Raw genomic sequence first — 13,811 nt, 5'->3', positions numbered from 1 at the left:
ACAAAAGGCATATCCATCACGCAATGCTAGATTTCACTTCTGTGCCTCACGTCATCCTCCTGCCAGAGATTATTGACAAAACTGTTGCAATAATCACCGGTAAATAGTATGATTGGCAAATAATGTATTTTCTTCTGACATTATTATTGGAAACAACTGGACAATTTATGCTGACATTCTTTTGGAAACCAGGCATGGAAAATTTCAGCCCCAACAGTTAAATTTTGGAAGAGTTATGAACAGCTGAAATGAAGGGCTTCTAATGGGAAGTGTTTGGCAGCACTGACTACAAAAAGCCTTAATCATTCAGTCTGTAATTGCTTTTCTCAATTTGGGAGCTGTAAATCACCTCTGCCCCTAATTCCCCCAAGAGTCCCAGTCTCTGGTGTGACCCAGGAATTCTTATCTGTTGAAATGAAACATGCAGATAAAGAGGTTGAGCAGCTTTAGTCTATAGTATGTGTACAAAGACCATACAACTGAAAACATGTACAGAAACATATAATAATAAAACAAGTACAAGTGCTATATATGTATAATGTACATAGTGTCTATTACAAAATCTTTCAGCTTATTTATATCTCTTGAACAAATAGGAATAGCAAATGAAGTTATTTTTCTTACTTCGTCATATGTAGTTGGAATAGTTGATAACTTTGAGTTATAGAATTGGTGTAAGGTATTTACAGTAACACATCGTTGTTTTGTTTTTTTTTTTTATTTGTGTGAGCCTGATGTGAGAAAGCTGCAGGCTATAATATTATATTAACAGCAGTCCTATCCTCAAATAAAAAAATGTTAGGGCAAATAATTTATAAAGAGAGCATAGGAGGAGCATTAGGTAATTATGGTGCAAATGCTGTTTCTTTAGCTTTGTTTAAAGAAATCCCAAGTGCATCCATACCACAACTTATTTTATAAGCTTCTAATTCTGGTCAAATGTGCTAAAAACCCCAAAGGATCCAGTCTTTTGAAGTGTTTCTTCAGCTTCAGGTAAAGACAATACTTTGTAGAATCAGTCCAGGAAATCTTTTAACAGCATGAGGCTAAAAATGTATGTATTTTTACATCTTTGGGAATTGTCAGTCATTTTGTACCTGTTTATTTCACAGTCAGATTCCAATTACAACCTGCTGTTAGGAAACCTGGCAAGAGAAGCTGGAAAATACAGCATGAAGGACATTATTATACACTGAGGTATTATCAGACTAGTTGGTGTGTGTATTTGGGAGGGGATGTGGGAAAAGAAGCAGCAAATATAGGTCTTTCCCTTTGCACTTTGTAGAGACAAGCCAGTGAACTCCTGTGACTGGGGAGATTACACTGGTGTGTTGGAGAAAACAGATCTGTGCTGTGAGCACATTCATCCTTTGACTGTATGTGTCGTGGTAAAATGAAAAAGCCAGTTTGTTACGATAGCACAAAAATGATTGGACATGACAAACCTACGATAGCTCCCAGCCTGAGGGATGTTTTACCAATGAGCAATCCAAAATGAGGTGGTAACAAGGCTCTTATTCGAGGATACCAAAAAGTAACTTGCATGTTAAAACAAAATCTCCTTTTTATTTTTCTCATTTTCTCTTTTTCCCCTCATTAGAGGACTTTTCACTGTATTTCAGTAATCTTTAAGAATTCAAACAACTCTTTTAGCCCAAAGGAACAACTTTTAAGATAGCTATTTTTCGTAGCAAGACCACATCCACTCTAAATTGAAACAGATTATCTAGAATTCAGAACCTAATATTGAATCTATATAATGAATCCGCATTAGTTTATTATCACTTTTGTTCAGCCCCAACACATTATCTAAATGATATTAGGTAGCTTGTGTATCTGGATGCTTATGTCTTAGAAATGCTAGCTGCTCCTCAGATTTATAACTGGAATGGACAAAATGGCCCTTATAATCGGTATTTGTATATGAAGAGAGCGATAAAATCTTAGGCAAGACATTAAAACAAGCTTAGGACAATAGAAGCACTCTGAAAAATTGTAAAATCTAGATGTATTTCAAGTTGTGTTGGAGCACCTATGACAGTACTGACTCTGGTCTGCTCAAATTCGCGCACCCCTTGTTAACACCACGTCCTCTCCTGCAGAAGGAGGAGAAATGGGCCGAGGGGCTGGAGCAGTGGTTGAAGGTGGTGGGGTGCCCACCGCTTCTGCTCGTCCCACTCCCTTCATAAAACCCAGCAGCCCGTGGGCTGTGCTCCACCTTCTGCGTTTCTACCTGCAGAGCCGATAAGCAGCTGATCGTCTGTGGCTTTTGTTGTGCCGAGCTAAGTAATAAAAGACACACATTCCTCAAAATCACCAACGTTTGCTACCTGAGCATTTTCCTTCTTTCCATAGTTGGCTAAGTAGCTGCTTCTGTTGTCATGTCCTTTAATGCCTACAAAAATAAGAGCTGCTGTTGAAGGTTTATTGCTGCTGTGGCATAGATACATGGTATAGATTCCATTGATTATTGGGGTCTGGTGCATAATGTCATATAGTCAGGACAATGTATCACTGGATGTATTCCAGATTTGTGGATATTAGCACACATGATTAAAAGATTTTTTCAAGATTGTGCTCAACATCAAGCAAATAAACTTCAGATTTTCTGTTGATGTTTATCAACTTTAAAAAATCATCCTTTCTTTTCTTTAAAATTGGAAGCTTTGATTTAAAATCAATACACTTTTATATAAAAATATCATTTAAACTTAAGACAATGACAGCCTGTTATAAGGCCTATATTTACTATAGCTATTAAAATTAAGGAATATGCTACAAGAATGAGCTTTTCTCAGATGTCCATGAGTTGAAAAGTGCTTTTTTTCCAATGGGAAAAGTAACTTCTGTATCATCTTGGTGTACGATCACCCTGAGTGAAATCATTTTATTCTAATACTATATATTGCATTGTGTAAATCTCTGTTTTTCCTTGTTTAGCTTAGGAAAATTTTCAGTTTCTGCAGTACAGAAGAAGTTTTTCTGAATTACTTCTGGTGGAAGTTTTAGCAATGAGATGCAAATAGTGTCTTTTCTTCTCTTGGGTTACTTCATCTGGAGCTGAGAAATTGAGTTAGAATAGCAGAAAAAAAATTCTTTATCTTCCAGTTGACACACACACACACACACAAAAACAAACAAACAAACAAACAAACAAAAAAAAAAAAACAAATGGACAAGAGCAATGTTGACTGAATCTGAAATCTAAAGAATATCTGGCCATATTTACAAAGATATTCTTGTATGGATGAATGCAGATAACTGCTTTTCAGAAGTTCCTTGGCGTCTTATTCTCACTCCTTTTAATGGAAAGAAAGCAGCTAGCCTCCTGCAGTACTTCTGAATTCCCAGAAGATAGTGGCCTGCATTATTAGGCACCAAATACCTTTGAAAATCAGGCCCAGGATCACCAGAAACGATCTCTCAGTTTGCTAACTCCAATTAATATTTCTTTTGTAGAAAAAATAGTTCAGAGTGCAAAGTCTTATCAACTTAAGGTTTTTCCCGTGTAGACAGCAGATAAAAGATCATTTTATTTACCAGAGGGAACAAATTTAACATGCTATTTTTGTGCATTTTTAAAAATTTTACTTCATCTGAACTGTGGTCAAAAAATAAGACAGAAGTTATCACAGAAAACATGTCCATCACTATTTTCTGACTTATATGTATAAAGTCAGGCTCTTAGTCTGACTAAGAGCCTGAATAAAGATACGAGGAGCAGATGAAAAAAAATAGGATAGCTATTATAAAAATAGCAAACTCAGAATAAATGTTGCAAATGATCATCTCAAGCCATGAGGAGATTTATTCAGGGAATAGCTACCAAGGCCAACACAGCTGCACCCTTAGGCCGAGGAAGTTCAGCCTTTGGGGTGTTGCAGAAAGCGGAACAAGCAGCATTTTGAGCCCAGATGTGCATTGACCAAGTCCATAGGCAATGCCAAACCCAGCACAGTTTCTAAGCTCCTGGTCTTTCCCACCACGTGGCCTCTACCCTGCACCCAGGGGCCAGCGAAGGGCTGAAACTCAGATTTTATGATGTGAGCAGGAGGGGCAGAGCTCACATTTTTAGTAAAAACTTGCTGTGACAGGTGACCTATAACACAACAAGGAGGACACACTGGTTCAGGGTCTTCCACATCCTGCACGCTGGCTTGCCCCACAGTACAAGTGAGTAAAGGGTGGTTTGGAGGGAAGGGACCTGCTCTTTGCTCCGGTCACCGAACGCCGGGCTGCAAATAGCCCTATCCACTGCCTGAGCCTTCCAGCGCCCAAGTATGTATCCACGGGCTGGAGCCTCCCAGTCCTTGATTTTTGTCCTGTATCTTGCATTATTTTTTTAAAGGGACAGTGTGGAAAGAAGTCGATATTCTGCTTGAAGGCCCGAAAGGCTGTAAAGAGCTAGTCTCATCACCACATCATGCCCTGATTTCGCTCAGTCTTAAAATCTGCTTTTATACCATTTTTCTGTTAAACTGTTTTTCCCCTTTATTAACTTTGCTCCATTCTGGGAAAAAAAAAGATGACTTGCTCTCTTGACTTTAGTAAGTTATTGCTCTGACTTAGCACAAGCTGTTTTGCCCCCTATAAAGAAAGGTTTCCATTAATGTAACATGATTTGTTCATGCACAGTCTGTAATATATACAGGCATGTTGAATTTTAGGCCAATTTTCACTGTTAGCTTCAAGATGGACTCTATTTTTGGTAAACACGTTTTTTTCAGTAATTTATTCTTAGTAATATCTTTTTATGGCACAGAAAAGAAAAACAGTTAAGTGAAAATCAACGGACGTACTATTTGTAAAAATGTATTGTTGTAATGTATTGCTCTTAAGAAACAATTTCCAACGACAAAACACTATTCCCTAAGTCAGTTATAGATAGACAACTTCCTGGACTCCTTCCAGGAAACACGCAGACATGCACCAACATATCAGAGTGTAATTACTTTTGTTATGTATTCCAATTAATCTGAAAACAACTGAGACAGTAAAGATCTCATCCTGCTAATTTTTACTGACATAAAACTCAATATTATTTCTAGAATTGGTTGCCCTCTGTTTACTGGATTGAACTGCAGACTAATCAGGCATTGCTCTTCTAGAAATAGTTTCTGAGCATGGTAATTTGCCATCTTCTGATGTTTTCTGTTTTATTTGTCAACATACAAGTACAAAAGGTAAATATTTTAATTCACATCAATATTTTAAACTTACGTCTGTTTTAGAACAAATGACTTAACAGAAAAATCTCCTAAAATAACATTTTTATTAATGTTGTATCAAAAATACATAATCCTTTTTTTTGAACCCAAGTTCGACTCTTGATATTCTCAAGGTGTCTTGTTGTTTGACCACAGCCATTTTCCAGTAAGCATAAGCAATACTTTTTAGGTGAAAAAGTTTTTGAAAATGAACGTGTCTTCACCTTTGACGTTGCTTCGAGGAGGAAAGGATATACTGTATTTGCAGGCATGTGACTATTTGTGACTGTCGTTCTGTATTATCAACTAATTTAGACATCCTTCTTTGTCTTAAAATGTAATGATTTGTCCATCTCTATTATTTGTTTGAACACTTGCTTCCCTCTTTTCAATTTTTTTTAATAGAGATTCATTTTTGCATATCTAGCTTTCTCCATAAAGGGAAAAGCATTGGATTGAATCTTAAAATGTTCTAAGATATTAAAAACAGCGGACGACTAGCTTTGCTCTGGTTAATCAAATACTATTATGTAGCACACGTTAAAAAACCTTTAGCTTTCACAAAAGAGTGGGAAGTTAAAAGGAAGCGATTCTATCACAGCTTCCCAGACAAGCAGCCCGTTTTGTGAATGGACTGAAGAGATTTCCACAGCAGAAGCTGGGCTGTGGGATTTGAAGCCCTGTAAGTGCCTTGCTGGGTAGCAGTGTCCCTTGCTCAGCCTTGGGGGCCCCGGGTGCCAGAAGGGGCTTATTTTTTGCTTCCCATAGTTCCTTCCTTGGATAACAAGTTGTATTTGTAGGTTAATTAAAGAGATCAAGCCATGTAGTAGGTGAACTCCCATGAATACGGAGTCCAGCGTTTCCTTCCTACTCCAGCTACTATATTGGTCCCTAGCTTGAGTTGCCAGGGGGACAGTTCTTGTTATTTTTTTTTACTCTGGATCTTGGGTCAGATTATTTCTTTAGTTTATCAGAAAGATGTGCTAGGAATCAGGTGTCCCATTTTCTTTAAGACTTTGGGCAGATCACTGTGTGCTCTAACACCCATTTCTTGTGCATCTCTACTTTACATATTGGTGAACTTAAATTAATTTCTCACGTGATGACATTTTAGATGATTCTTAAGCATTATCAAAGCAGAGGTGGCAAGTTAGAGACAGAATTAAGAGCTCCTGCACCCCTGTCTGCGTGAGGTGAGTGTGATGCTGTATTGGACCATGAACGGTTCTCCCCATCAGGGTGGGTCAAGAGATGCAGGCTCGCATGAAGTTGAAGACCCTGCATGGTACATGACGGCCCTGATTCTGGATCTGGGCTCTTCCTGAACAACTAATCTGCACATAAAGGACATAACGGAAGACAATGAGGTTTTACCATTGTGGCTAGTTTGCAGGAACAGGCTCAAGAACTCTTCCCCAGAGAGGGAAAAGATATTGCTCTCACCACCTCCTAATCTCACAGCTTCCCAAACACTGAATTAATTATATTTTTAATCATCTCTTTCTCCAAATGGTTAAGTCTTCCCTTCCCCTGGCCTCTTTCTTCCCTCTTGACCTCTTCCTTGTTGGCACCATGCTCCTCCGTTCAGTGCTTAATTACTGCACTGCACTTTGCACACTACTTTTTGTTTTGTTATTTTCTAGTAATGCAAATAATCCTCTTCCTTTGAAAGTGTTTATATTCTGTGATCTTGTCTCCCCTGAGCCTTCTCTTTGGCAACTGCTGAAACTGAGTTTGTTCTGTCTAACCTAACTCACTAGACACCTTTTAATATTTTTTCAGTGTGTGTGCTTTCTGAAGTTTCACTGCACTTTCAAACCGTGGGGAATAGAGAGGGTCCGAACTGGGGTCACAGCGCACTTACCCATCTAAAGTTTTCTGTAGCCCATGTTACCTTTATAAAATAGTAGCATACAATCAGTCCTGAACTTTTCTCCAACTCTTAACATGAAGCAAACTGTAAAGGAAAAAGAATATCCATTAACCGATCAACAATTTGTCAGTTCAAAACCTGTGTCCAATCTAAAATCAATACGGCAATGATTCATCAGGCATTCTGAGACTGGAATATTAAGAGTTGTTTGGGCTGAACTTATCTAAACTCTCCTGGCTGAATACATTGACTCTAATGTAGTTATTCACGGCTTACATTGGCATGAAAGCTGATTTTAGGCCTTTGGCTTTCCTATGTAAATCTATTCTTCCAGATCTAAGGTAGGTGAAAAGTCTTGTGATCAGCTGTAGTGAGGCTACATTAGGAAACACAGCAGTGCTGCAAATACTGCAGCTCCCTCACGTCCTGCGTCCTTCTCAGCAAGGAATTGTGCAATAATTTACAGAATGACTTATTTGAAGAAGATACGGATGAACAGTGATAGGAAAATTTATAGTGGTTTCTGATGTACAAAGGCACTGTCAGCAAGTGCTAGTGTCTCAGCTGGTTTTCCTCCATCATCTTGACTGTATTATTTATTTTCAGATGGTTTAATCAGTGCCATGTGGGCTGAAGGCTCCGTGTACCTGGCGCTCATGTAGGAGTAGAATTACAGATTTTAAGAGCCTTGTGGCAGGGATTACCATTATGTGCCTTGTGCACTACTGGACGTATTATCTGGTTTTATTAGAAATTATTTGTTAACGGCAGATATCTTGAATCATTCGACTTTTTAAATCCCTCTTGGTCCAAGATATCTCGTATTTACTAGTCACGCCTTCAAAGGAAAGAATAGAACCTATGCAGAAAGATAACATCACATTATTTAGGGAAAAACAAAAAGTAAATTTAAAGTAATCATTCTGGAATCCTTGTTGATCTCAGGATACTTTTGCTGCAACACTTTCTCTTTTTATTTTTATATAGTAAGTGATAATTGCACCCCTTGGGTACCCCTTGGTTGATGCCTAAAACATATCTAAAGTTGTTTTCATTTTGCTATGAAAAACTGTTTGAAAAGAGAGGCTACAAGCACTTTAATATCAGGAGCATAAAAGGAGCCATGAATAAACTGCTATCATTTTAAAAGGCTAAGTGGTGCTGAGTTTTATTAAATAGTGAAGATAATTGGATTGGACTGGTGTCCAAAATACCATAGCCCCATTTTATTGAATTAAAAAACAAAGGAAAAAATACAAAAATTGTGAGTTTTATGCATTTAGAAATCTCGTACAGCACACATCGTAATTCTGGTCTTGGTAGCACACAAAAGATCTATCCTATGCTGTAGAAAAGGAAGCATTACGGAATTTCCCCCAAACTCACCAGTGCAAATAATGCTTAATGAGTTCAACTGGACTAGAATTTCTCCCTAAGAAAGTTACTTTCTCCTGTGGTTACCGTAAACAAAGTCCAAACCAAGTAACATAATTAAAATTACTTTGTGCTTTGCTAGCATAATGTTACCATATTTAGGCTTTTCTAGACTTCCCCATAAGAGATAAACAGTGGAGCCTGTCTAGTACTTGGACGAGGGACCACCTGGAAATCCCACAAACTATAGCTATAATACAAGAAGTCACAGCAAGCCATGGACAAGCAGGAAGCCACAGAAAATAAACAAACTGAAAAACATCCTTTGGCCCCACCAAAAAAGCTGAGGGAAAAGGTGAAGGGAACACAGTGGGCAAATTCATGTCCGTAAAACGGTCCTCTTCCAAGTGTGGATCTCATTTCGGAAACTTGCGCTATGGTCCAGACTGCCCATGAGTGTCCCACGGGCCTCGTGCGATGGGCTGTATGGGGATGAACCGCGTTCACTGTGAAGCAGGTACTGTAAATAACAGGTAACAAGGATCATCATAATTTTTTCTCTTCTAAAATGAAAAATGTTTGTAACTGAGCAGAATTGGAATTTTCTTCATACGCTCACCTAAATAAATTCAGATTTTCTATGGAAAAATGTACAGTAGCTTTTCCCTATGTATGAGACCCCCATGGAACCCAAGAGAATAGTATTAAATTCCACGGCAGCAATCTTTAATTTCAAGACAATTTATTAAAACATCTTGCAATAATCTTCCTTCCCATCCTCCTCCAGCCCAGGAAGAATTGCATACAAGCAAAGTTAAAAATTAAATATATTTGTTGACATTTTTCCACCATCCTTCTCTTTGAAGATAGCTTTTTGTTAAGATTTCTGTAAAGCCTGGCTGTGCTTAGTAAGCCTTGTCTTTCTGGTGTTCAGGAGACTACTTTAGGGTCACCAAACTGGGCAGCTCTGTCAAATCATATGTCAAATAATCATTATGGAAAAGCACAGAAGTGCGGGTCCACAGGACTGCGGAGGAGAAGCTCTACAAACCACTTCTCCAGGCTATCTGGTGACAAAACACTTGTTCATACTGCACATGAGAGTGGAACAGAGGTCCTTGACCTTTTGCTTCATCAAGAAGATAAGTCCATGTGGAAGGAGGGTTTGCAGGGTTACCGGGGCAGCAGGCTGCACATGGCCCCGCGCAGGGACGCTGCCCCATGCTGCCCTGCAGTCCTGGCTCGGGGAGTGTTGTACCTGCAGATCCGCTGGGACACGGCACCCGCTGGGAGAAAGACGTCTCTTTCATAGCTGGCTTGTGCTGCTGAGGTTTTCTCTTTTCCTAGGAGATCCCAAACCATAATATTAAAAAAAAATCTTAAAAAAATAAAACAGAATTAAGATTGGAAATGTAATTCTGCAGCAAACATTAGTTTTTGGTGCACTGAATGACCAGGAAATTCTTGGATCCTTACAACTTATTTCTCACGCAAGTAGACAGAGCCTTCCATGTAACTGATTTCATCCTTTAACAGGTTGCTTGATACAACAGGAAAACATCAGTCAAAATATACGTGGTCACAAACCTTGAGGATTCAGAGAACTGTGCTAACAATCTGCATCTGTGACACCACAGCCCCTTGTCTGTTCGCCAAGGAATTGTGTGTTTTGGGAACTAGTCCCATGCACAGAGCTCTAAGACTATGAAAGGAAGCAAAGCAGGTACTGCATGACATGGGTACTGCACAGCCTTCTGAGAAGTGGGGAAAAATGTAAAGAGAAAATACTATTTTGTATTCTGTGAATTCCAGTTCTTAAGAGCTGCTTGATAAAAACATGTGCTGTTATTGCCCTATAAAGAAGAAGGGAAATGGGCATTTGAAATAAATGAAATGAATAATAGTCTAGAATCTAATTGCTCTTATTTTCATGTAATTCAAATAAATAAAATTACCAGAGCAGTATGACAGGAAAAGGAATTCACTTTCAGTCTATGAATAACCTATGGCTTACTTGTTTCCCTGTTTGAGAAAAACAGGTGTTCAGAAGTTGAAACACAATTCACGTATGCATTTCATCCAGGGTGAGGCTGACCAACTAAGGACAGCATAGTTCTCGAGCATAGGCAGGTAAAACTCTCACCAAAGAAGCATCTTTCCCCCCTACAGGGCACAGGACCCTCAGCAGAGCTGGAAAGTCAGCACACACTCCCAATCTGTATTAACAAAAAGTCCTGCTGTCCCCTAAAGCTTCCTGGAAAGGGTCATTGTGGTGGGTAGTCCCTGACTATGTGCTGTAAGTGTCTCCCCACAGAACTGGAAAAGCCAACAGTTGCAAGAGGTGTCTACAAGCATCAGGTTCCAGGTGCTGGAGCAGTACTCCATGCTGGACCTGGAGCTGGAGTTGCTGGATCTCTGCCTTGTTCTACAAAGGCAGAGGACAGTGCCTCCTACCTTAGCTAGTAGACTTCAGCAACAGGGAGCACTACTGTAAGCGGACACAGCAATTAAACTTGACATTGGCAATGCTACATAGCAGGGCTTCAAGATTGATAGTTCAAAAGTCAGGACAGTAAAAGTAATCACCATTCAGACAAAAATACACATCAAATGTATTACTTTGAAAAACTGAAGTGATTAATCTAAAGTCACAAGGACAGAAAAAAATAATGAAAACTGAGGGAAAAGTGGTAGTGTCACTAATGTAGTAGAATCAGAGTTTCATAGAATCATAGGATAATTCAGGATGGAAGGGATCTCGGGAGGTTTCTAGTCCAACCTCCTGCCCAAAGCAGGGTCACCTCCAAGGTCAGACCACCTTGCTCAGGGCTTTATGCAGCTGAGTCTTGAAAACCTGCAAGAATGAAGACTGCACAACCTTCCTGGGCAATCTGCTCCATTGCCTGACTGTCCTCATGGGAAAAAAAGTGTTTCCTTACATTGAATGTGAACATCTCTTGTTTCAATTAGTGCCTACTGTCTCTCATCCTCCCACTATGCACCACTGAAGAGGCTGGCTCTGTCTTTTTGATAATATCTCTATCTGCTAACAGGAAGGCTCCTGCAGGGGCCATTGAGAAATTGCCTTTTCTCAGGCTTAACAAGCTCTGGCCCCTCAGCTTCTCCCTCAGGCCAAATGTTCCAGCCTCTGAGCAGTTTGGTGGTCCTTTGCTGAACTTGCTCCAGCTTATCCATGTCTTTCTTATACTGGGAGACCCAAAACGGGAAACAGTAGCTAGACGTGGTCTAACAAATGCAGAGAAATGGGGGATAATCTCCTCTCATGATCTCCTGGCTGTGCACCTGCTAATGCAGCCCAGGACACTGTGGGCCTTCCTCCCTGTCAGGGCTCACTACTGACCTGTTCTCCACTCGCTGCCCCCAGGGCCTCCAGGGCCTTCTTGGCAAAGTCAATCCCCAGCTATGCGTCCCCAGGTAATGCTACTGCAGGGTGCTCTTCCTTCCTGGAGCAGCATGGTGCTTTCCTCCTTGAATTTCACAAAGTTCCTGTTGGTCCATTCCTCCAGCTTGTCTAGGTTCACTCACCTGGATGGTGGCCCTGCCCTCCCATGTATCAACTGGTCCCCTAAATTTGGTTTCATTGTCAAATTCGATGAGACTGCCCTTCATCACCTCCTCCAGTCATTAATAAAGATATCAAACAGGACACTTGTTACCAGGTAGAACCCATAACCACTATTCTCCAAGCTCGATGGCCTAATCAGTTTTTTACCCATCTGGCTGCACATCTATCCAGACTGTAATGTCCAAACTTGAATATGAGAACACAGTGAGCGACAGTATCAAAAACCTTGCTAAAGTCAAGGTAAGTGACATTCATTGCTCTCTCCTCATCCACAAATCACAAAAGGCAAAGTCAGGTATACTTCACCCTTGGTAAATCCATGCTGACTGTTCCCAATCATTTTTTTCTCCTTTATGTGCCCAGAAATGTGCCCCAAGAGGACTTACTCCATGATTTCCCCAGGGACCAACCTGAGGCTAACAGGCCTAGATTTCCTTGGACTGACCTTTTTGCTTTTTTGTAGGCTGCAACATTTAACTTTCCTCAGCTCTTAGGGACCCACAATAATTCCCATGATATTCCAAAGACTGGCCTTGCAAGGACATCAGCCAGTTCTCTCAGCATGCTTGGATGCAGCTGATCTAGTCCCATGGACACATCAGGAAAGCTTTTGCAAGTTACTCATTTGACCCTCACACTCTGCTGGTTTTTCTCCTTCTTGAACCCTGGAGACCTTGTTAGTGAAGACTAAGGCAAAGAAATCACTGAGTACCTCACACTTATCTGTGTCCACTGTCCCAGTTGACTGATCCCATTCAGCAACAGGCCCTCATTTTCCTTGTTTAGCGTTTTATCATTGAGGTAGTGCCTGAAGCTCTTCTTGTTGTCCTTGACATCCCTTGCAAGTCTCAGTTCCAGCTGAGCTTTGGCTTTCCTGATATCATTGCTTGGGCAATGTTTCTAAGCTCCTCCTTTGTAGCCTGTCCCTGCTTTCCCTCCTGTATGCTGCCTTTTTGCCTTGGAGCTGTGCCATGAGTTTCCTGCTTAGCCAAGCTGGTCTCCTCGTATGTCCACCTGTCTTCCTGGATATTAAGATGAACCATTCTCGTGCTTGGAGGATGCTGCCCTTAAAGGCTTGCCAGCTTTCCTGAGCTCCTTTGCCCTTTCAGAGCTGCCCCACAGGATCCTACCTGCCAATTAAACCCTGAATAAGCCTCGGTCTGCTCACCTGGAGCCCAGGGTCTGTGCTCTGTTGTGCTCTTTCCTCACTCCCCTTCAGATCTTGAATTCCACTGTTGTGCAATCACCGTGGCCCAGGCTGCCATTGACTCTCACGTCCCCAACCAGTTCTTTCTTGTCAATAAACAGCAGATCCTGGAAAGCACCACTGTGGATGGCCCACCCAGTACCTGAATCAAGAATTTATCCTTTACTGCGTGGCAAAACACTAAAAATAGTGATTGAAGTGATAAAATACGAGGATGGTTTACAAGTTAGCATTCAATAAACCATTCTCTGTATTTCAAGCCATCTCTGAGTTTGACCACAAGCCTATTGTATATACATAAAAGAAAGAAAAAAAGAAATCTTTTTATTTTCTTTAAAAGAAACAGAGTGGAAGGAATGGACTAGAGAAACAGACCACTTTAAACTCTAGCATATTGCACAACATTTACAGCTATTGGAAGGTCAGAAAGAACCCAGAAAGATCTATTTGTTGTTTTCTGGAATGTAAGAACAAACAAATCAGATCAAACCAATGCTCTGTCACATAATGCTGAATCTTACAGTGATGAAACAGGACGCCTAGCATTCGAGCATTTTAAAGAAG

Source organism: Rhea pennata, chromosome 1 (assembly GCF_028389875.1).
Source record: "Rhea pennata isolate bPtePen1 chromosome 1, bPtePen1.pri, whole genome shotgun sequence".
Lineage (NCBI taxonomy): Eukaryota > Metazoa > Chordata > Aves > Rheiformes > Rheidae > Rhea > Rhea pennata.
This window is presented reverse-complemented; position numbering follows the sequence as displayed.